The sequence below is a fragment of the Eurosta solidaginis genome, chromosome 4 (genome assembly GCF_040869045.1).
Source record: "Eurosta solidaginis isolate ZX-2024a chromosome 4, ASM4086904v1, whole genome shotgun sequence".
Classification (NCBI taxonomy): Eukaryota; Metazoa; Arthropoda; class Insecta; order Diptera; family Tephritidae; genus Eurosta; species Eurosta solidaginis.
This window is the reverse complement of record NC_090322.1, coordinates 58,266,386-58,290,501: the sequence shown is the minus strand read 5'-3', so window position 1 is coordinate 58,290,501 and position 24,116 is coordinate 58,266,386. Positions and strand designations below refer to the sequence as shown.

General features: G+C 34.0%; 1 protein-coding gene across 10 annotated transcripts in view; it reads right to left on the bottom strand.

The window, feature by feature from the left end:
• Positions 1 to 24,116, bottom strand: part of Flo2 (flotillin-2) — a 305,802-nt gene that overhangs the window by 44,316 nt on the left and 237,370 nt on the right. For 5 of the 10 annotated variants that reach the window (XM_067781783.1, XM_067781784.1, XM_067781785.1 and 2 more), the window contains exon 1: positions 16,942 to 17,113. The exons of 3 other annotated variants lie outside the window; for them this stretch is intronic. The gene's annotated coding sequence lies outside the window, so the exon portion shown is untranslated. Of the gene's footprint in view, positions 1 to 16,832; positions 16,857 to 16,941; positions 17,114 to 24,116 lie in introns of those variants that run through there. 2 more of the 10 variants (XM_067781788.1, XM_067781786.1) reach the window with 2 other exon arrangements.

Sequence of the window (24,116 nt, the reverse complement as noted above, 5' to 3'; positions counted from 1 at the left end):
ATGGGATTTTCGGTAGTTCTTAAATTAGAAACTTCAGCAGATTTCAATAGCATTTGAATGAACGTTTTGAAATGATTCTCACTTCATACTACATAAGTTAAAGATATACGAACGCAAAATTTAAATAAAAAAGAATCGCCGAGAACTATACAATTTTCCACTCAGACAGATTGTGATTTCGAGAAAGGTATCTTTGGCCGGAGAGTTATTCTCTAACATTTTAAGATATTTCTTACGCGTTCTTTGGGCGTAAAGAATAAGTGGCCAACAAGGAGCTGAAGAAATGGCGTCGGCAACGACTATGAGGGGTTAGTCCAAACATACAGACCAGAATGTCTGGTCCTGGAAAAAACCCCGATTCTAGTGTATAGAACTTGCTGCCGTGGAAGGTCCAAAATTTCCAAAACGCCGATTTCTTAAATACACATAATCAAAACCTTTACTGGACATTAGTTTTTTTTAAGAAAACCAAATTATTTGCGGTCAATACGCCATCGCACCTCCACCATATAACGCAGCCTACGCCTCCGCCGCCGATAAAGTGATCGGAGTAGACCTCAATATAGTAGTTAGTAATGCAGATATAACCACCTCTGAGTAATTTTCGGTCATTGCCATTCAACCGCAGTTAGCCTTTTTCAAAGAAAAAAAATATAATAGTGCATGTTGAGTTATTGGAAATCAAGTTCTAGCTGGCTCGTTATTTGTTTATTTTCCAGCTAGGTTTTAGAGGTCAAAAAAGTTCAAAAATAAATACAGTTTTGGAGACTATTTAATTTTAGACTAACAAAGTGCAACTTTTACTTGCGATAAATGGCTCTCAAATAAGATTTAAATGCGAATAATATGGAAATAAGTGACACCACGAGCTCGGCGATATGGTTGAAGCCTACCTCATCTCTTAATTCTTTTTGTCTGGATAATTTTTCCCTTACAACAAAATTAAAATAATAGATACAGCATCGCATTTATAAAACAAAGCTTTTAATAAGTCTGACCACCCTAATATTAAGCCGCAGACAATTTAGTATATGTATTTAGTTAGGCGCGTTTATGAAGATGTCTTCTACGTTGTAGACAGTTTACTGATGTTAAGCAATTTAATGTGAATTGATTGAGGAAGTGACGTCATATTGCGGAGGTAGATAATTTAAACAAATGATTAGCAAATTTAACACATTTGTTTTAAAAGAAAACAAAAAATTACCTTGTGAAACACAAATTAGATTAAAAAGAACAAATAAAGCCAACAAATAAGGTAAAGCTTATTTTATCAGTGGCGGCCACCGTGGTGTGATGGTAGCGTGCTCCGCCTATCACACCGTATGCCCTGGGTTCAACTCCCGGGCAAAGCAACATCAAAATTTTAGAAATAAGATTTTTCAATTAGAAGAAAATTTTTCTAAGCGGGGTCGCCCATCGGCAGTGTTTGGCAAGCACTCCGGGTGTATTTCTGCCATGAAAAGCTCTCAGTGAAAACTCATCTGCTTTGCAGATGCCGTTCGGAGTCGGCATAAAACATGTAGGTCCCGTCCGGCCAATTTGTAGGGAAAATCAAGAGGAGCACGACGCAAATTGGAAGAGAAGCTCGGCCTTAGATCTCTTCGGAGGTTATCGCGCCTTACATTTATTTTTTTTTATTTTATCAGTAAATATTAATCAAAACACAGATAGAAATAATAATAGAGCATAAAGCATTTAAGGCCCAAACACATTCGAATTTAGCGTCGTTTTGGCATTTACGTTGCGTCAATAGTTGACTTTGAACACACAAGTCTTTATTGCTATGCTCCCAATCCCCAGGCAACGCAACGGAAACGCCAAAGCAACAGCAAAAGAGTTAAAAAACCAACGTTTTGCCATGCGCTGCCAATCCCTTATTCCAATCTCCTAAATTGTGTACGAAATCCATTGATTCTTATTTTTATTTCATTTATTTTGAAAAATATTTCCATTCATGTAAAGAAATTTGTTATTTTTAAAATTTATTCAAATGAAAACAAACTCAAACAAAATTTGAGTTTTCTTGCATTCTTGGTAGCAGGCAAGCTTCTATCGTGCGTTGTTTCAAAGTGACACCAGCGCCAAAGCAATGCAAAAGTCGAATGTGTTCGGGCCTTTACAAAAAAGTGTTTCTATAGCTTTTAGCCATGGAAAAAGGAGAAGGGGAGAGGGGGCGGTTGAGATAGAGTTCAGTTTGCCGGTGTTGTTGCTATAAGCAGCAAGAGCCAAAGCTCAAGCTGACGGCTTAAATACAATCCTTCGTTATCGTAATTTTCGCAGCTTCTTTCATTTAAGAGGTTGCATATTTCATTTTCATTAAAAGTGTGGCTACTTCGTAGTTATTGCGATGCTAACCTCTAATACCCAAAAAATTCCCATTGCTTTGGCCATTTTACTTCCCTTATATTAGGTCGGTTGAATGTTTGTCCGCTTTTCATACAAATCTTGCAATCGATTTTTAAGTAACTTCTCACTGAGCTATACACGTGAAACTTTACACATGGATTAGAAAACCGTGCAATGCAACAAAAGGAAAAAACCGCTAGGTGGCGCACGGATCGAAATAATTAAATAAGAATTTGAAAATTTTCAAAGCAGCTTTTAAGTAACTTCTCGATGAGCTAGAGACTTGAAATTTTAAACTTAATTCAGAGGTCGATGACAGCCGATGACACGATACAAATAGATTCGCTAGGGGGCGCACGGGATGAGATATTTAGAAAAGTCTTACGAAACGGAGGAAATATTGGGATTTATTTTTATGTAAGTTCTCATTGAGCTACAACTGTAAAAATTCACAGATAGAATAACACGCCGAGAAAATTTAAGAAAAGGAGAAAAAATTCCGTTAGGTGGCACATGGATCGAAATATTTAGATAAGAATTTGGAAATTTGGTGTTTTGAGACCGATTTTAAAGTAACTTCTCATTGAGCTACAAAGATGAAACCTCTAAGGCAGGTTAAGACACCGTGACAAAGGAACAAAAGGAGAAAAAAAAATGCCTTTAGGTGGCGCACGGATCGAAAAAATTAGATAATAATTTGGAAATTTGAAACCGGGTTTTAAGTAACTTCTCGATAAGCTGGAGGCTAAAAATTTAGAGCTTAGTTCAGAGGTTGATGACAGCCGATGACACAATACAAAAAGTATCGCTAGGGGGCGCACGGACTGAGACATTTAGAAAAATCAAACGGAAAGGAGGGAATTTTGGAATTAATTTTTATGTAAGTTCTCATTGAGCTACAACTGTAAAACTTAACAGATAGGTTAAGACACCAAGAAAATGTAAGAAAAGGAGAAAATAAAAATAAAATAATAAAATTTTAAGAACTTCCTTTATATAAATGGACAAAAATCAGCGAAATATGCCTCCTTATATAAAGGCATACTCTTGCTAAACTTTGATTTTTAAATTTTGACATAGAAATTGCAGAAATATTTATGAAATATTTGGTAAAAATATAAAGGTGGAGCGCAATTGATAGACCAATAATATTTCTTTTCCTACCAACTTTCCAATCCAAGTAATGTGCGCTCCACTTTTATATTTTTATTTCTCATAAATATTTTTGCAATTTCTATGTCAAAATTTAAAAATCAAAGTTTAGTAAGAATATGTCTTTATATAAGGAAACATATTTCGCTGATTTTTGTCCATTTATATAAAGGAAGTGCTTAAAATTTTTTTATTTTATTTTTATTTCAATAGCGATGCATACCCTGAATTTAATACATGTATGTTCATCATACGCCATGTCAGACTAGCTAAACGATTTCAGGACATTTATAGGTGTAGATATACAAAGCAGTAGATCCCGTCACTACGGGGCTACCATCCCTACTTTATACCTACATATATTAGGCCTTATAATAATGTTTAATTTAGAATCAATAATTGTCCTGATTATTTGATTGTAATCCAATTCGACTACATTTTTTGTGATTAAAAAACTTACAATCTACGACCATGTTACAATCAAGTATTAAAATTAAATTGGATTTCTAAGTTTAAAATCTACAATCAATTTGCAATCAAATGTTGATTGCTTTTTTGTGTTTGTAAAAATTAAAATCTACAATCAACGTGATTGTGAGCATTTCATTGCTAGATTGTAATTAGTTGAAAGACGCAATCAGCTACTATGATTGCAATCATCAAACGCGCAATCATTTGGAACTTAGATACATCATCTGCTGGTTGGTATGTATATGCACACGTAAGTTAGTTAGAAATACATTATATACGAGTTTACTTGTTGATTTTGTAAATACTCAAAAGAAAGTGTGTGATCCATTGTACCACAGCATCATCGTGCGCTTACCACCATTTTATAATCATTACAATCAATTTTACAAGAAAAAGAAAAAAAAATATTGATGATTGGGGCATATACATGCTTGCAATCTATGATTGTGGTAGAAAGGTAAATGAAATCACATTCATAAAAATCGTTGGTTGTAAAATCTAGCAAAAAGTGATTGCAATCAAATACGCAGAAATGATTGCAAATTGTGGTTTTTACAACCATAAAAAATACGCCCACACATCATCAAAAGCACATGTAATTGTAATATTTAACGGAGCGGCCGTTGGGTAACAAGTACTCGTCAAATTTAATAACATACGAAAACATGACATTAACTCGCCCAGTGTTTGACATTCAACGACAACTGCAGGCGCTATAAGTGCTATACAGACATAAACCGAATGAGCTTTATGCATTAAAAGCGAGTATTTCTCAGACTCGAGCTTTTGAGTAAAAATTGGGTATTTTGTTTATGAAACAAAAACCAACAGGCCATATTTAGCTCGAAAAAACGGGTTTCAGTTTCATACTTTTGGATTCTGCCTCTAATTTCAATTTCAATTTACAGTATATGTAAGGCTAAGTGTTTGATCCATGATAAATCGATTTTCATTAACACTTTGACTTCTGTTAGTTGGCCCAGGTTCTGATTTCGCTCCCTTATGAAACATTAACATGTATGTATATTTGGGATGGTTGGAGACAGTCGAATGATGTCGCAGAGGGGTCAAAGTTAAGACCGCTTTATTTATGGTTGCTCATTTTTTATTTTTTATAACTTTACTTTGAATATCAATAAAATAAAAAGTGTTTACCTGCATCTAGCTTTAAAATTTTCACGTCAGCGCAATATTCCGATTCAATATTTTCAACAGGTACACGGATATTTGCCCACTGTACTATGAACGCTCAAAAAATTTAAATTACTATTTTTTGTATCTAATTCGAAAAATGGATAATACTCTAGTAGAAAATTTTGGTCCGGATCGGGACGATGTGTGTAAAGAACCCCAGTTCAGTCTACCATGCGAAGTCCGTGACAGCCCTTAATCGTTCAAAATCCAGACCAAAATTCATATGTTAGATTTTTGACCTTGGTATTTCGGTTCGAAAAACATGTTTTACTTTATTCATACGGACCACCCTAATATACATATATATAAAATATTTCATTGAGGGCATGTATATAGCAACTGAACACGATACACATTTCTTATCTCATTTTAGACTTAACTGATAATAGTACGTCGTTATTTCAGGAACCTGGGGCCAAATCGTCACGTAAAAATATGATTTTCGGATTATGACATACGTGAACGTACTACTTCGATCGTAATTTGGGATCGCAACATACGTGACGAGTGACTGAACGTACACGTTACGTACCACTTTCATTCGAACACAAACTGACACATCAAACACACATATTTCATTGAAAATGTAAGAAAATTGTTAAAATAGATGAACAAAAAATATAATAAATTTCAAACTCTTATTACCTATTAACAAAGGTCGAATTCAAACAAGCTTAATCCAAGCCAAAAGGAAATGTTGACGGAATTCATGGCGAGGCACCCGCTTTGGTATCGGCTTGCTTCAAATTTAACTCCTCCAGAAAGTAACTAAAAGCTTCTTAAGTTAAGCAAAATATCTTCAAGAAACTGCAATAACTGTTTTTTACAAAGAAATAATACATAAATGATATGCTTACGCTTTGATAAGTCCTAAGGGTTACTAAACTCTCTTAACCGCCTTCGGACTATCTTTTCCTCGCCTGCGCTATTACTGGAGCTCAAACAAAACAATAAAATTGGGTCCATCGCAGTTATTTACTTTTTATTTTATTTTTGGTAACCACTTTGACAATTCAAAATCTATTGTGAGCTTAAAATACAATCCAAATTAAGGTGGATCGTAAAATTTATTGTGAATTGAAAAGAAATTACGTTCCGTTTGCTATCGTATGTTATAATCCCATTTTGTTTATACGTTTGACGTTTCACGTAATTTTCTTTCGTATGGTTGCCGATCCGTGATCGTATGTTACGATTCGAGCCCTGGTTTAAAAATAATACGGATAATTTTAGATATATATGTGTGTATGCAGATATTTGTAAAAATGCTCATATATGTATATTACATATGGAAGCAGCGGTGATAAATTTGATAGTTCTTATTAAATAATAAAAATCTGGCGTGATATAAGTCTGGTGTGAGACAAACAGAGCTTGGACCATTGGTATGGTACGCAAGCACACTTCTCTCCATATACGTTTTTATTTGTTTAAACTACATATACGATCGCAAAATAGGGGGAAAGACTGACTTAAATGTGAAATTCGCTGTGCCATAATTTTGAAATAAAAGTTAGAGAGCATCTGACTTTAAATGACATATTAATGTGTACAAGCTTGGGGCGCGCCCTATTTAATATGCATAAGTAACAATAAAAAATTTATGCATAACGCAACTCGACTGAAACTATGTGTATTTACATTTGTTACAATTTTTGCAGGCAGCGAATCGTGACGTCATAATTGATGAAGGCTAAATTGTTTGAATTTTAGTGTGAAATGATTAGAGGTTTCGGCTACTACACACACGAATATTTGTTTGATTGTTATTATAGATAACTGTTTTCAATAAAATCATTGTGTATGCGGCTGTGCAGATGTAACGTATGTATGTTTGTATGCATGTACGTTTATTGCAGTTAACTAGAGGTGGCACCATAAACCAAAGAGCTAAAGGGCATTGTACCACTAGCTGACACCAAACAACGTATTAGGTGTAATAATGTGTCAAATCGATGACTGTTAATTTTTTACCGAAATATGTATTTGCTTTTTATATTGTTTATTGATCAGTTGTAACCATTTATTTTTATAGAGTCTATAAACATAATTATTATATATTAGACCGTTGCAAGATTTTTTCTAGTGTGATTGGTTATAGATGAGTTCTTAATTTTAATCATGAGTTATTGTGGACGCGTCTTTATCATCAGCTTTTTATACATACATACATACATATATGCCGGACGGCAGGGGCCACTTTAACAAATCAAGCAAAAGAATTTTTCAAATTTTTGATGTGAATATCTTTGCTCAGGGTATAGGGGAGTGCTGAATGTAAGCGTAAGATGTAAGCGTAAGATTAAGCGAAGCGTAGTCTTTGTAAGTGGGGTGGTATATTGGGGATATACATATGTAGAATATAAATGCAGGTATACTGCATGGAGTACTAAGGAATGCATAGGCGTAGTGTGTGGTGTTGGTATACTGTATGGAGTAGTAGAGAATGAGAGCATAATTCAGGAACAAGCAGGGGCTGAAACTGTTATTCTTTTTATAATATAAGTCCTTGCAAAACAATTAATTTTGGACTTTAAATATATTTGGATCAAGATAAAAATTAAGACAAAAATTATTTTCGGATTTTTATTTTTTCAGTCCGATAGAACTAGTTAAACTCGGACTTTTAAAAATAAAAGTCCGGAAATAAAAGTTAAATCCGGACTTTTATTTTTTAAGGCCAAGATAAAAGTCCCGCTTGATAACTAAGAAACGTCTTATTCGAAATAAAAAAATTTTCTTAATTCGGATAAGCCGTTTCTTTGTTATCAAGTGGGACTTTTATCTTGGCCTTAAAAAATAAAATTCCGGATTTAACTTTTATTTCCGGACTTTTATTTTTAAAAGTCCGAGTTTAACTAGTTCTATCGGACTGAAAAAATAAAAATACAGATTTTACTTTTATATGTGGACTTTTATGGAAAAAGTTCGAAACATAAAAAGGATGCATGATTCGACATGATATTGCTATAGGGATAATTTTTTGACCAGGCCTTTTTCGACTCCGAAAAAAAAAATTATTATTTTCCATCCCTGGGAACAAGGTATCTGATAGATTTTATATGAGTGAAATTACACCGCAACTCAAGGCAAACACGTCGTTTACATACATATAAATTAATGTCCCTGAGCATATACATAATTTGTATGCATGCAAGTCCGCGAAGAGATGTGTGCACTGCACTTGTTAGAAACAAAAAGCTAGAGATGAAAAAAATTAGCAAATTCGTGACTGATACCCAAAGTGTATATAAAAACAGCAACGTAGTTAATTATTAAAGTTTGAGTTTTAATTTGTTTTGTTTTAGGATTTTGTTGATTGTAACATCTTTGTATATTATTTAGTTAGATAAGAAAAATAAAATTAAAAAAATATAAAATAAAATAATATAGAATGAAACGAAATAAAATAAAATTAAAGTAAATTAATAAAAATAAATAAATTTAAATAAAATAAAACAGAATTACATAAAACAAAATAAAACCAAATAAAGCAAAATAAAATAAGCAAAACAAAATAAAATGAAATCAAATAAAATAAATTTAAATGAAATAAAACAGAATAAAATAAAATTAATAAAATAAAATAATATAAAATAAAATAAAAAAATACAAACAAAATTAAATGAAATATAATATAATAAATTAAAATAAAATAAAACAAAATAAAAAATATAAAACAAAATAAAAAAATTAATTACATAATAACAAAATAAATTAAAATAATATTAAATGAACTGTAAGATCATAAATGCAACCATGTCAACTAATTAATAGAATAAGCAAAAATACATCACTGTAAAGGAAGAAAAAGAGAAGATGGTGGACTTCCGGTTAATTATTGGATTGACGACTGAAGAATAAAGTATTAAGATAATTAATCCGGACGTTTCTGCTGTTTTATTAACCATCGAAGGTAGAAGTTACAGAACTAAAATAATAAAAAAAAAATATATATATATAACAAAATAAAATAACGCCAGATAAAATAAAATAAAGTAAAATGAAATGAAACAAAATAAAATGAAATGAAAAAAAAATAAACCGAACTAAAATAAAATAAAATTTAATTAAATCGAATCTATTGTAACGAATGGTAGCAGCACTGAACGATGCTATCGTCTCTAAGCCGATGCTAAGCAGTGACGTGAATTCGCACTCATAGATCAATCATTAGGGGGACTCATGATAGCATATAAACTTATAAGGTGTAAAATTATATCCATTTACCCACGCGGTTATATGAACGCACCTAGTAATACTCTTGATAAACTTGATTGTTTTTCAGCTGATTTATTTCCAAAAAAAATTTTTTGATTGTTATACAAATTAAAAAATACCAAGATTAAGTGAAAAATCAAAACTAAAACGCCTTTACTTGCTGATGTTGGAGATTTTTGATGAAAATGCCGTCTGTAATGTCTGCAAGGTTGCATTCCTTTGAGTTTACCGCGTTTACACAATGAAATGTGCGCGTAAATTTATACAAATTGTGTAAATGATTTTTCATACAAAATTTGACAGCTCGTGCGTAAACTAGATAAATTTATACGTTTACACACTTTATAAGGCATTTATACGGTTACATGAGTCCCCCTATTATGTATCTACATAAACGAAACAATAATTGCGTCTACACATATGTACCATGTACGTATACGAGCAGCGGAGAGTCAATGCACAAACACATACATATATCTGAGATACTCCTATAAGTATGCAATGAGAAAAACTATAAAATTGTGCAATTGTAGTTACAGCTGAGAAGTGTGAGAGCTGCTGGACTAGTAGATTCTCGAAGCGCCTAGAAGATGCGAAGGTTGAAATCAAAGAGTATAAAAGGCGGAAATTGTAGAGGCGCTGGAATTCAGTTTGATTTGGGTTGTCAAGCAGTTTCGACTAAGACGCTATCTAGCGAGCAAGAGCAGTATTATTTTGAATAGTAGAGTTTCATTTGAGCTATCAATCAGTTTGGTTATTAAGCAATCTGTTCGTTGCACAGTTTGAGTGTTATTGTGAAGTACTTTAATAAAGGCCATTTTGCATTATTACAAATTGGAGTTATTTATTCAACAGTTTGGTGATTCGAACTTAGCAGAGGATTGCAAATAAGAGGATTTGCATGTAAATTCGTTACAATTTTTTAATCGACGGGGTTTCAGTTTGTTATCGAAAAGTTTTGGATTTATCATCGAAAAATTATCGATGTTTTCGATTTGTTATCGGTTTGTTACCAATTTCTTACCAGAGTTTTTTGAAAAAGTTATCGATGAAAAATTATCGATAACTTACCGAAAAGCAATCGAAATCTTACCATAGGGATATGAAATTATTTTGAGAAACTTAACACTTTTTTATTGAAATTTATTCATTTGTTATCGAAAAGTTATCGATTTTTTATTGGAGTGTTACCAATGTGTTTTTGGCTAATTATCGATTTGTTAACGACGACTAATCGTTTTTTTATGAACCAGATACCTATAAAACTTCAAATAAATCGATAACACATATGTAACCCTTCGATAACAAGCCGATAAGCAACCAATAAGAAAGCAATAACAAGCTAATAACAACTCACTAGCAAGCTGATAATAGCCGTGTTTTTTTTACACGCGTATACGATTACGTTTGCGTACTGATGATGAAGGCTTAGCATCCTTCGAAATGGATCTATATGCGCAGCTATGGCAGGTGGTCTGAAAAGTTTTCTACTTACTATTCCAACAAAAAAAAAAAAAAAAAATACAAATTTTCAATTATAGAAAAATTAAAAAATAACAATAATTATCATTAGAAAAAAAAAAATGATTGTTCTTGCCTTGAGCTCGAATCGAACCTTGAATCATTTATCAATAGGCCGATAAAAACAAAAACAATTGGAAACAAGTAAGAACGGGACTGTCTTCGGCTGTGCCGAAGACTTCATACCTTTCATGAATGGGGCTGAACAATAATCTTATCCCGTTCGTAATCTCCGAATAATCGGATGTATAAGATAAGAAATATATAGTGAACAGATCTACATACCTTAACGATTTTTAAGATAAATATAAAATAAAAAACAGGTAGGTACTTCGTGTGAGGATGCAAAGTTTCAGCTTTTTTGTGGTCTGCGTGTAAAAACTATGACTACGAATCACGTATTTCAAAAATATATGACGAAAACGTAACTATTTGATGAAATTTGATGAATTTTGAAGATTCTAGCCGTAAAAAAGGGGTCAAAATGACAGTTTATATGAAGTATATAATATATATACGACCGATCTCTATGATTTTTTCAGACAACAATATATGCTATATACGTAAGCATTTTGTGAAATTTGAAGCTTCTAACTGTTAAAACGGGGCAGAAATTGCGTAAATTTTCTTATCTGAACAATCGGTTGTATGAGATATATACTATGTGTACCACCGATCTCAATGATTTTTTCAGACATCAATATATGCTATACACGTAAGCAGTTGGTGAAATTTGAAGCTTCTAGCTGTTAAAATGGGGCCGAAATCGTAAAAAAATATATATATACTATATATATACTATATATACCATCATATATATATTATATATATCACCGATCTCTATGATTTTTTGACACAACAATACATACTATATACGTAAGCAATCGGTGAAATTTGAAGCTTATAACTGTTAAAATGGGGAAGAAATTGCGCAAAGTTTCTTATCTGAACAATCGGTTGTATGGGATATATACTATATATACCACCGGTGTCTATGATTTTCTCAGACAACAATATATGCTATACACGTAAGCATTTGGTGAAATTTGAACATATCTAAACGATTTTTAAGATAAATATAAAATAAAAAATAGGTAGGTAATCTGTGTGATGATGCAAAGCTTCACGTTTTTTGTGGTCTGCATGTAAAAACTATGGCTACGAATCACGTATTCCAAAAATATATGACGTAAACGTAACTATTTGATGAAATTTGATGAATCTTGAAGCTTCTAGCCGTAAAAAAGGGTCCAATATGACAGTTTATATGAAGTATATAATATATATACCACCGATCTCTATGATTTTTTCAGACAACAATATATGCTATATACGAAAGCATTTTGTGAAATTTGAAGCTTCTAACTGTTAAAACGGGGCAGAAATTGCGTAAAGTTTCTTATCTGAACAATCGGTTGTATGAGATATATACTATGTGTACCACCGATCTCAATGATTTTTTCAGACATCAATATATGCTATACACGTAAGCAGTTGGTGAAATTTGAAGCTTCTAGCTGTTAAAATGGGGCCGAAATCGTAAAAAAAATATATATGTACTATATATATATACTATATATACCATCATATATATATTATATATATCACCGATCTCTATGATTTTTTGACACAACAATACATACTATATGCGTAAGCAATCGGTGAAATTTGAAGCTTATAACTGTTAAACTGGGGTAGAAATTGCGAAAAGTTTCTTATCTGAACAATCGGTTGTATGAGATATATACTATATATACAACCGATCTCTATGATTTTTTCAGACGACAATATATGCTATATACGTAAGCAATCAGTGAAATTTGAAGCTTATAGCTGTTAAAATGGGGTAGAAATTGCGAAAAGTTTCTTATCTGAACAATCGGTTGTATGAGATATATACTATATATACAACCGATCTCTATGATTTTTTCAGACAACAATATATGCTATATACGTAACCAATCGGTGAAATTTGAAGCTTATAACTGTTAAAATGGAATGAACAATCGGTTGTATGAGATATATACTATGTGTACCACCGATCTCAATGATTTTTTCAGACATCAATATATGCTATACACGTAAGCAGTTGGTGAAATTTGAAGCTTCTAGCTGTTAAAATGGGGCCGAAATCGTAAAAAAATATATATATACTATATATATATACTATATATACCATCATATATATATTATATATATCACCGATCTCTATGATTTTTTGACACAACAATACATACTATATGCATAAGCAATCGGTGAAATTTGAAGCTTATAACTGTTAAAATGGGGTAGAAATTGCGAAAAGTTTCTTATCTGAACAATCGGTTGTATGAGATATATACTATATATACAACCGATCTCTATGATTTTTTCAGACGACAATATATGCTATATACGTAAGCAATCAGTGAAATTTGAAGCTTATAGCTGTTAAAATGGGGTAGAAATTGCGAAAAGTTTCTTATCTGAACAATCGGTTGTATGAGATATATACTATATATACAACCGATCTCTATGATTTTTTCAGACAACAATGTATGCTATATACGTAACCAATCGGTGAAATTTGAAGCTTATAACTGTTAAAATGGGGTAGAAATTGCGAAAAGTTTCTTATCTGAACAATCGGTTGTATGAGATATATACTATATATACAACCGATCTCTATGATTTTTTCAGACAACAATATATGCTACATAAGTAAATATTCGGTGAAATTTGAAGCTTCTAGCTTCAAAATTATATATATATATACTATATATATACTATATATATATACTATATATACCACCATATATATACTATATATACCACCGATCTTTATGATTTTTTCAGACAACAATATATGCTATATACGTAAGCATTCGCTGAAATTTGAAGCCTCTAGCTCTTAAAATAGGGCAGTAAATACGAAAAGTTCCTTATCTGAACAATCGGTTGTGGGAGATATATACTATATATACGACCGATCTCATAAATTTTTTCAGGCAACAATATGTGCAATATTCGAAAGTATATGGTGAAGTTTGAAGCTTCAATCTGTTAAATTGGGTAAGATATTACAAAAATCCTCTTTTTCTGAAAAATCGGTTGTATGGAGGATATATGCTATAGTGGTCCGATCCGGTTGGTTCCGACAAATGTCTAATCGGACACCCAAATACACCCGCTCACCAAATTTTATCAAGATATCTCAAAAATTGAGGGACTAGTTTGCATACAAACAGACAGACGGACAGACGGACAGACGGACATGGATAAATCAACTCAGCTCTTCAACCTGATTATTTCGGTATACTTAATGGTGGGTCTATCTATTTTCCTTTAAGGACTTACAATTTTCGGTTTCGTGACGAAATTAATATACCATTTCATTTTCATGAAAGGTATAAATATGAGAAAACTATGAGAAACATAAACTTTTTCCCATATGGGTTTAATGTATGTACATACATAGTTTCGGCATATTTTAACAGCCTTATATTAGCTTCACCTGTTTGTTTGTATGTAACCGAGTCCTTTGACCCACTTTAAACGGACAGATTTTATTAAAACTTTGTACACTTATCAAAGACCGATGACAATGCAATAATTTGATGGTGGGGTGACATAATTGACCTCATGAACACTTCTAATGGCATTAAGATTGAAATCGAAATTTACGAATGCATCAAGAACCAACGGCAATCAACAACCAATGATTTAGTGCCGGAGTGACATAAGGTCAAAGGGTATACGGCCATTTATCCAACTACTTAGCAGAGACTATTTGTGATTAAAAATTAGTTTCTAATTTTTAGTTTAGTTAGCTATAAATGATTTTTTAGTTTTTTTTAACTATTCCTTATTTTAATAGTTATTTTTCTCGTTTTTAGGAAATTTTGTTTATGTATATGTATTGCGCTTAATAACCTCTTGAATCACAAATAAATGTAGTATTTTTCGTTGGATCATCTAACAACATAATGGGAACACTGTGAATATCTATCTGTTGTTAAAAAACTTTTCATGGAAAATGCACAATATTGTTGCTGTTGTAAAGTCACACTCCCTCTCGAAAAATTGAGAAGAGCAGTCATTTGTTTGCCATGAGTGCCATACACCTTGGCACTACTACCTTCTGACAACAGCACTACTTTGTGATACGTTTGACCTCTCGAGCTTTCAGGTTTTGAATAGCAAACCTAGACCTTGTCGTTTGGTCATCTAACAAATTTGTGATATCACTCTAGGGGGACTCGCTTTGTCGTGGAAGGTGCACGAATTGAACGGAGAGTTTATATCCTATGCAATATTATGAGAGCACCTCATTCCGGAGTTATAGCAGACATTGGTAACAAAAAAAATCTATATATATAAAAATGGAGGCTATATCTACATGTAAAGGGATAGAGGTCAATCTGGACGAAACATACAGTCGTCTTATATACATGGACCTTTATTGTTTTGGCTCTTTAATTTTTAAAATCAGACACACTAGGGCTTTGAAACCCATTACATGGACCCGGATATTTTTCAAATGAAAGCTGGTGATGAGAGCTTTAATGCAAAAGTAAACTTTTTGCGGGTTGAGGGGCCAAAATATGGTCCAAAAAAATGTTCGTGTCACAGTGTTTGTGGTTGAACTCCTTCGGAACGGCTCGACCGATTTTCATAAATTTTTTTGAGTATATTGAGTAGGTTTGAGATTCGGATCTAATCTATTTTTCATACCCCTACATTTTTTTAGAAAAAAATTTTTGTTATTTTTTTAAGAAACAGCTTTTGAACGCTTACAACTTTCTGGACTGGAACTGCGGCTGGGACTAGAAATAAGGGATGGAGAGGAATAAAAACTAGAGGGAAGAAAATGGAGGGAAGGAGAGAGATATAGAGTTAGACGTAGAGAGAGGGATAGATGGAGCGAGGGAGGAAGAAGGAGAGGGAGAAAAAGACTTAGGGAGAGGAGTGTATGAAAGGATAGAGAAAAGGGGGAGAGGGGAAGGGAGAGTAAGAGGTAAACACTTCTTGAAAGTTATGCAGATAGACCAAAGTTATGGGGAAAAAATTATTAAAAACAACTGTTTCGTTCTCTTGTAAGCGGAAATAGCGGATTGAGAGCAATATCTAAAATTTGTTGCATGAAAATATACATAGGATTGAGCATAACATGAATTGCACGACTTGCGTAACAATTTTTGCGTGTATTTCGTTGTTGTGAATTTACAATACATGCAATCCAGGCATTCCGCCCACCGCTTGTAAGACTAAGCGAACTTGAGAAGCTGAAAAATTTGTTTGACACCTCGAAAGTTTGGATCAACCCGCATTGCCTATATGTTTGTAAAAGATAGTGGAAAGTGAGAGATCTGTAATTGACTTGCAATTCACTACCCCAAAAACTATTCTGAATAATTTTAGTTTTTTAAATTACACTGGTTTACAGCCAAAATGTACCAGAGGCGCCATTATGAAATTCCTATGTAAAATCACCCCCTGATTTCGAAAATCAAGGTTATTTTTAATTCTATGGTTTTTGAGATATTTACGAATGACGGTTTTTTTCAAAAAAAAAAAAAAAAAAAATTGGGTCCACTTAATCATATATATCTTAAGAACGAATTGAGCAATTCTAAAACGGTTTGAAGCTTTTAAAAGGTAATAAATTTGCTATAAACTGTGTGTACAACACTTTTTGCTAGGCCCTACAGATTGAAGGAATTTCATAATGGCGTTTCTGGTGCAGAAAAAAAATTGAAATTGTGATCCAGTGTCATCAGATCGTAGATTCGAAACTAGATGTTTGACATGGAAGACAAGTAAACATACACTATTTTTCTTCTTAAAACAAAAAACATTTACATATTTTAATTTTATGAAAGCTTTTAGCAAAATAAGTTTAAAAATTGTTGCGCAAAATCTTTAGCATACACGCACAAACATACATATGTAGGCGGGTATTCATTAAGTAAAAATCAACAGCACACATATGCAATATTTAACTGTTTAAATTGATGAAAACATCTTTTTATTTAATTAAATTAATTCTCATACTCTCCGTATTTGCTTTCTTTATTTCGTTTAAAACATATTTCAAGATCAAATGTACGTTTAAATTAAGAATTAAAAACACGATCGTACGTCACGTCGTACTAGAACCGTATGAGGAACTCGGTAATATGGCGTACGTCTTTCGTTCTTTAATGTTTTCGGCAAACTGAAAACGGCGCGGAAATGTTAGCAACATTTTATTGTTATTAGCTGGTATCAATCGGTGTCATTTTTATAGTTGCTAGCAAAGCTTATTTTGTTTATGCACGTTCACAAAGAAATATTTATTGATGCTACTCACTTGTCATTACAACACCTGCTTTGTTTGAAGGGTTGCCAAATAGAAGTATTTAAAAAATAAAGACATACACTTATTTTTGATGACCATATCGCAGGATTTCAATAGATCGAGTACCACGAGAATCGTTTGTTGGTGAGCAACTCTGTCAGAGGAATGACATGAGGCTAACGATCATAACGTCAATTGATCTTACAACCACTTCAAACGGCCACAAATTCAATTTAAGATTTAGCCATATGAATGGTCACAACTTCAAATTTAAAATGCTTACATGGTTAAACATATTGAAATTGTAACCATCCTGCTTTCCCGAAATGTTCATAAAGTCTAACACTTTTTTTGAAGTGGTCGTAAGGTCAATTATTTGGTTTCGGACCTGCCCGTATTAAAATGTTATCAACTGTTGAGTTAAAGTTATATTTTATTATTTGGTCCCATTCTAGTGAAAAATCTGACGAAAAACTTGCTAATGCAGTTCTGTTTGAAATAAAAAAACTTAATAAACTATAAGTTAAGAGCAAAGAATTTTCGCCTGCGTCGCTTCTTTTTCTATATGACGATCTCATTTTGGTGAAAACCCAGTTTAAATACTGGTCCAGAGTAGATTTCTTCTAAATAAGAACAACTTATTTTAATAAAAGATAGAGAGAAGTTGGAATAAAAAGTCGCACAATTCTTGTTTCATTAAAAAAAAAGAGATATTCAGTACACTGAAAGAAATGGCGATAGTAAAATCAACAAATCGGTTCTGTTGTTCTTGACTTAACGGAGATTCGGTGAAATTGATCGCATTATGGTTAATTCGACCGAGTTCTTTGTCAAGCGAACAAATTAGTTTAGTCATTTCAACAGAAGAGAAATTGTCGCTCTTAAGTTAACACAATTTTTTAAAATTGACAGATTCCTAATCAATCTAACTGATTTTTCTGTTAACACAACTGATCTCACTGGTTATTTCAACAGCGGTCAACAGTCAATTCATGAGCAAATATCAAAGAAAATTTTACGCTCAATGCGCTCTCTACTTTGTACTTATATATGCTGTGTACTATATGTATGCACATATTTACGTATGTATATGGCGGCCGCCGTGGTGCGATGGTAGCGTTCTCCGCCTACCACACCGAAGACCCTTGGTTCACACCTCGGGAAAAGCAACATACAAATTTTAGAAATACGGTTTTTCAATTAGAAGAAAATTTTCCTAAGCGGGGTCGCCCCTCGGCACTGTTCGGCAAGCACTCCGAATGTATTTCTGCCATAAAAGATCTCAGTGAAAACTCATCTGCCTTGCAAATGCCGCAACATAGATACTTTCGTACAAAGCTGTCGCAACAACTTTCTTTTGTTCATTTTACTACTAAAACGGTCAATTACGAATCAACGATTTGTGCGCAGTTGATTCAACATCTTGTTGCAATGGATAAAAATTGACAGAAATTTCGGTTGAACTGACCCGTATTTCGGTTGATTTTACCAGTCTTTTTCTTTCAATGTATAGTAAAATGTTCTTTATTTACAACACTAATATGATAGTAGCACTTCACAATTAGATTACTCGCGTACTTTACTTTCAACGTTTAAAATCAAACTGATTGATAATTTTTATTTTTTTTATTATAATTTTAGGAAATAGGTTAACGAGGCGAACTGAGAGTATAAAAGCAGCGCTGTCCAAGCGATGATCAATCAGTTGGTTATAAAATGTTGTAAGTGAAGTATACGAGTAACTTAATTGTGAACCATAGTAGTGTTTTGAGTTATTTATTCGACAGTTAACGAAATTGAACGATAACAGAAGGCGAAGATTAATTAAAAATTTCCCAAATTTCCACAAAATATAAAAAAATTCATTTTGTAAATTTCCAAGATTAAAAATTTTTCGTGTTTTGGCAACTCTTTTTTAACTAAAATGCTGAAGCAGCAAGTATTGTGCAATAAACACAACGAATGTACCCATTCATAGTTTTATGTGCATGTAAATACATAAATATATCTAGAGAAATAATGTTGCTAAACATTTAATGTGGATGGTGCGTGGCAGCATGTTGCTAAGATTAAACAAGTGAAATGCTGACAAAGGAAAATGCATTCTGCTGTTAAATCGGATGTTATAACAACTCAGCAGAGCTTATTATTATACAAACGAATTGCTTTATGGACTGTTTTTATGAAGATACTTTTTATTCAAACATGTAACTTTTAGACTACAGCTGCTTTTTATGTACATTTATCACACTATACACTTTACCATGTATGTATAGTATGGCTGTCCTTGTTAATAAAATAAACGACATTTTTCAGTGTCATCAAGGTCAAAAATTGGACAGACAAAGATAGTTTCGCCTTCCGGATCACTGTAGCGTATTTCAGGCCGAGCTTGCGGCCATACAAGACGCTGTGGACTACCTTAGGCAGAAGGCAGTCTCTCAAAAGCACATTTATATATTCTCAGACGGTCAAGCAGCACTGAAAAACCTTAGACTCTATCATAACAAATTCTGAAACTGTAGTAGGCTGTCGCAGGTCACTTAACTTGATGGCTGAACAGTTTACTCTGCATCTGGTATGGGTTCCGGAACATAAGGGCTTACCAGGTAAAGAGATGGCGGATGAGCTTGCAAGAAAGGGTAATTCCCTTCCAATTTCGCCATCCTGGAAGAGGTTGGGCATGTCGCTCTCCACCGGCAAGCTCAAGTTAAAGGAGGCTCTAGTGATGGAAGCCGGAGCTAGGTGGAAGCATCATGATAGATGCCGCGCGGCAAAACTCACATGGCCCTAATGGAATGAGAAGAAATCGCGAGAGCTTCTCACCCTCCGTAAGAGGGATCTTTCCTCAGTTGTAGGTCTTCTCACTGGTCACGTTTGTATTGGACCGCATACGGAAAGGATTGCCGCTCCATTTAATGATTATTGTAGAAGCTGCGGCAACGAAGAAGAGACTGAAACTATTAGGCATCTACTTTGCGCTCAGTAGAAAAAGGCAACGTTTCATGGGCAAGATGTTTCTTGTAGATATGAATGATATAGCTGAGGTCAATACACGACGCTTAGTTAGCTTCACAAACTCAACGAAGTGGTTTGATTAGGAGAGTAGGAACAAATCCGTGTGGTTTCACAATGGGCCTATAAAGGCCTAAGTGTGCTGCTCCGATGTGGACGGCAGCCACTTGAACCTAACCTAACCTAAGGTCAAAAATGGTACATATTTGTTTTGAGTGCGATGAAGACGTTGGAAACGCTTAAGGGGTTCGTATAGCGTCCAAAGTTAAGATTATGTAGATAAATGTAGATAATTTTTGCCCTATTTCCAAAATCATTAATACCATAGTTTTCGATATCCCATATAAATTTTGATCCCGATTGGAAGACCATTATATTAATATTAGAACTGCAGATACCTGGGCATTTCGAGTAGCGCAATATTCGTTCGAAAATCGTTGCAAAACTGCTTAAATGTTTGCTCGAGATTTTCGAACTTTTGAACAAATCGAGCTCCCAAACAGAAAATTTAAATATTAGTTTTCAACAGTTTGCCAAATCGTATATTTAGTTATTTAAAAAAAAAATATTAGAAAACATAAGTCTGCGGAGCCAAAGGAGCTGAATATGACGCTTGAAAATATATTAATACACTGGTAAATTCGAGGGTATAGCTATCTTCATGAATGAACTGAGTTGGTCGGGTTTCAATGTCCAGAGGTGTCTATTTAAAATCCGTTGAGTTGAGACTGTTCATGATTGCTCGTTTCGAGATATTGTTGAAAGCCCCGGCATAGTCCAGAAAATACCTAGGGCATATTTCTAGTGTTCCTGAGCTTTCCTTATATCCATGACCGACCTATGCAATGCAGTATAAACTGACTTGCCTTTGGTGTAAGCATGTTGTGCTGAAGAAAACAATGCTTGATTCCTGTTTGGCTTAATATACAAATCTATCAATCAACACTATGGACACATTCAGTCTATCTGAGATCTTTATTGACCGGCCAGTGCAACCTAGCCTAAGCTACCCGCTAGATACTTATAAACATCAGAGTTACCATAACAGTTATTTTATTTAGTCCTCAAATGATGTTCAGAGGATGCGCTTATGCTGGCATACAAACGTGTGAATGTTTGTGCGTACGTGCGCTTGATGAACTGCATTTTCTGTGTGTTACAAATAACTTCACCTCCTGAAAGCTAGTGAACAGATGGGGATTATGCTCGTTTACGAGTGAATAATGGTGGTGAGCTATAAAATTGCGGTTTAGCCTACATTATTTTCATCACTTCTCCTTGATAAGAAAAGACAATGTTTTGTATTTTTGAGGGATAAGTATGCATTTAGCTGAGAAATATGTTGCTCATACGCCATGTATACAGGAGTGCTGTGGAAAATACTTAACGTACGTACAAACCTTCTTTTAAACTTTGCCGCATATGCAACCTTCACTTCGGTTTTTGCTGTGCAAATCAAATAGCTCGAAAACAAGACGGATGTCTATAACGCTTGCAACACCCGGGAAGCTAACTGGGAGTACTGCCCTTAAACTTACTTTGGTAATATATAAGTAATGTATGAGGTATTCCGACGTGGTACTGGGTTCAAGACCCGGGAAAAGCAACATCAAAATTTTAGAAACAAGTTTTTTCAATTAGAAGAAAGTTTTTTTAAGCGCTGTTGTCCCTCAGCAGTGATTTGACAAGCATTACGAGTGTATTTCCGCCATGAAAAGTGTCGTAGTGAAAACTCATCTGCTTTGCAGAAGCCGCTCGGAGTCCGTATAAAACATGTACATCCCGTCACACCAAATTATTAAACATTGAAAAGTAGCATGAAGCAAATTGAAAGAGAAGCTCGACATAAATGCCTCGGAGGCATATCGCGCCTGGTATTTTTATACTCAGTTGAGCAGAGCTCACAGAGTATATTAACTTTGATTGGATAACGGTTGGTTGTACAGGTATAAAGGAATCGAGATAGATATAGACTTCCATATATCAAAATCATCAGAATCGAAAAAAAATTTGATTGAGCCATGTCCGTCCGTCCGTCCGTCCGCCCGTTAACACGATAACTTGAGTAAATTTTGAGGTATCTTGATGAAATTTGGTATGTAGATTCCTGGGCACTCATCTCAGATCGCTATTTAAAATGAACGATATCGGACTATAACCACGACCACTTTTTCGATATCGAAAATTTCGAAAAACCGAAAAAATGCGATAATTCATTGCCAAAGGCGGTTAAAGCGATGAAACTTGGTAGATGGGTTGATGTTATGACGCAGAATAGACAATTAGTAAGATTTTGGACAATGGGCGTGGCACCGCCCACTTTTACAAGAAGGTAATTTAAAAGTTTTGTAAGCTGTAATTTGGCAGTCGTTGAAGATATCATGATGAAATTTTGCAGGAACGTTACTACTATTACTATATATGTGCTAAATAAAAATTAGCAAAATTGGGTGAAGAACACGAACACTTTTTAAAAAAAATTTGTTTAAAATTCAAATTTTAACAAAAAATTTAATATCTTTACTGCATATAAGTAAATTAAGTCAAAATTCAACTCCAGTAATGATATGATGCAACAAAATACAAAAATAAAAGAAATTTTCAAAATGGGCGTGGCTCCGCCCATTTTCATTTAGTTTGTCTAGAATACTTTTAATGCCATAAGTCGAACAAAAATTTACCAATCCTTCTCAAATTTGGTAGGGATATAGATTCTATGACGGTAACTGTTCTCTGTGAAAATGGGCGAAATTGGTGGAAGCCACGCCCAGTTTTTATACACAGTCCACCGTCTCTCCTTCCGCTCGGCCGTTAACACAATAACTTGAGCAAAAACTGATATATCTTTACTAAACTTAGCCCACGTACTTATCTGAACTCACTTTATCTTGGTATAAAAAATGACCGAAATCCGACCATAACCACGCCCACTTTATCGATATCGAAAATTACGAAAAATGAAAAAAAATGCCATAATTCTATACCAAATACGAAAAAAGGGATGAAACATGGTAACTGGATTGGTTTATTGACGCAAAATATAACTTTGGAAAAAACTTTGTAAAATGGGTGTGACACCTACCATATTAAGTAGAAGAAAATGAAAAAGTTCTACAAGACGAAATCAACAGCCCTTGGAATCTTGGCAGGAATACTGTTAGTGGTATTGCATATATAAATAAATTAGCATTACCCGACAGATGATTTTCTGGATCACCTGGTCCACATTTTGGTCGATATCGCGAGAACGCCTTCACATATACATCTAAGGGCCACTCGCTTTTAAAACCCTCATTAATACCTTCAATTTGATATCCATATCGTACAAACACATTCTAGAGTCACCCCTGGCCCACCCTAATGGCGATATCTCGAAAAGGCGTCCACCTATAGACCTAACTCCCACTCCCTCTTAAAATGCTCAGTAACATCTTTCGTTTGATACCCATATCGTACAAACATTCTAGAGTCCCCCTGGCCCACCCTAATGGCGATTTCTCGAAAAGGCGTCCACCTATAGACCTAATGTCCACTCCCTCTCAAAATGCTCAGTAACACCTTTCGTTTGATACCCATATCGTACAAACATTCTAGAGTCACCCCTGGCCCACCCTAATGGCGATATCTCGAAAAGGCGTCCACCTATAAACCTAATGCCCACTCCCTCTTAAAATGCTCAGTAACACCTTTCGTTTGATACCCATATCGTACAAACATTCTAGAGTCACCCTTGGTCCACCTTTATGGCGATATCTCGAAAAGGCGTCCACCTAAGAACTAAGGATTACTCCCTTTTAAAATACTCATTACCACCTTTCATTTGATACCCATATCGTACAAACACATTCTAGAGTCACCCTGGCCCACCCTAATG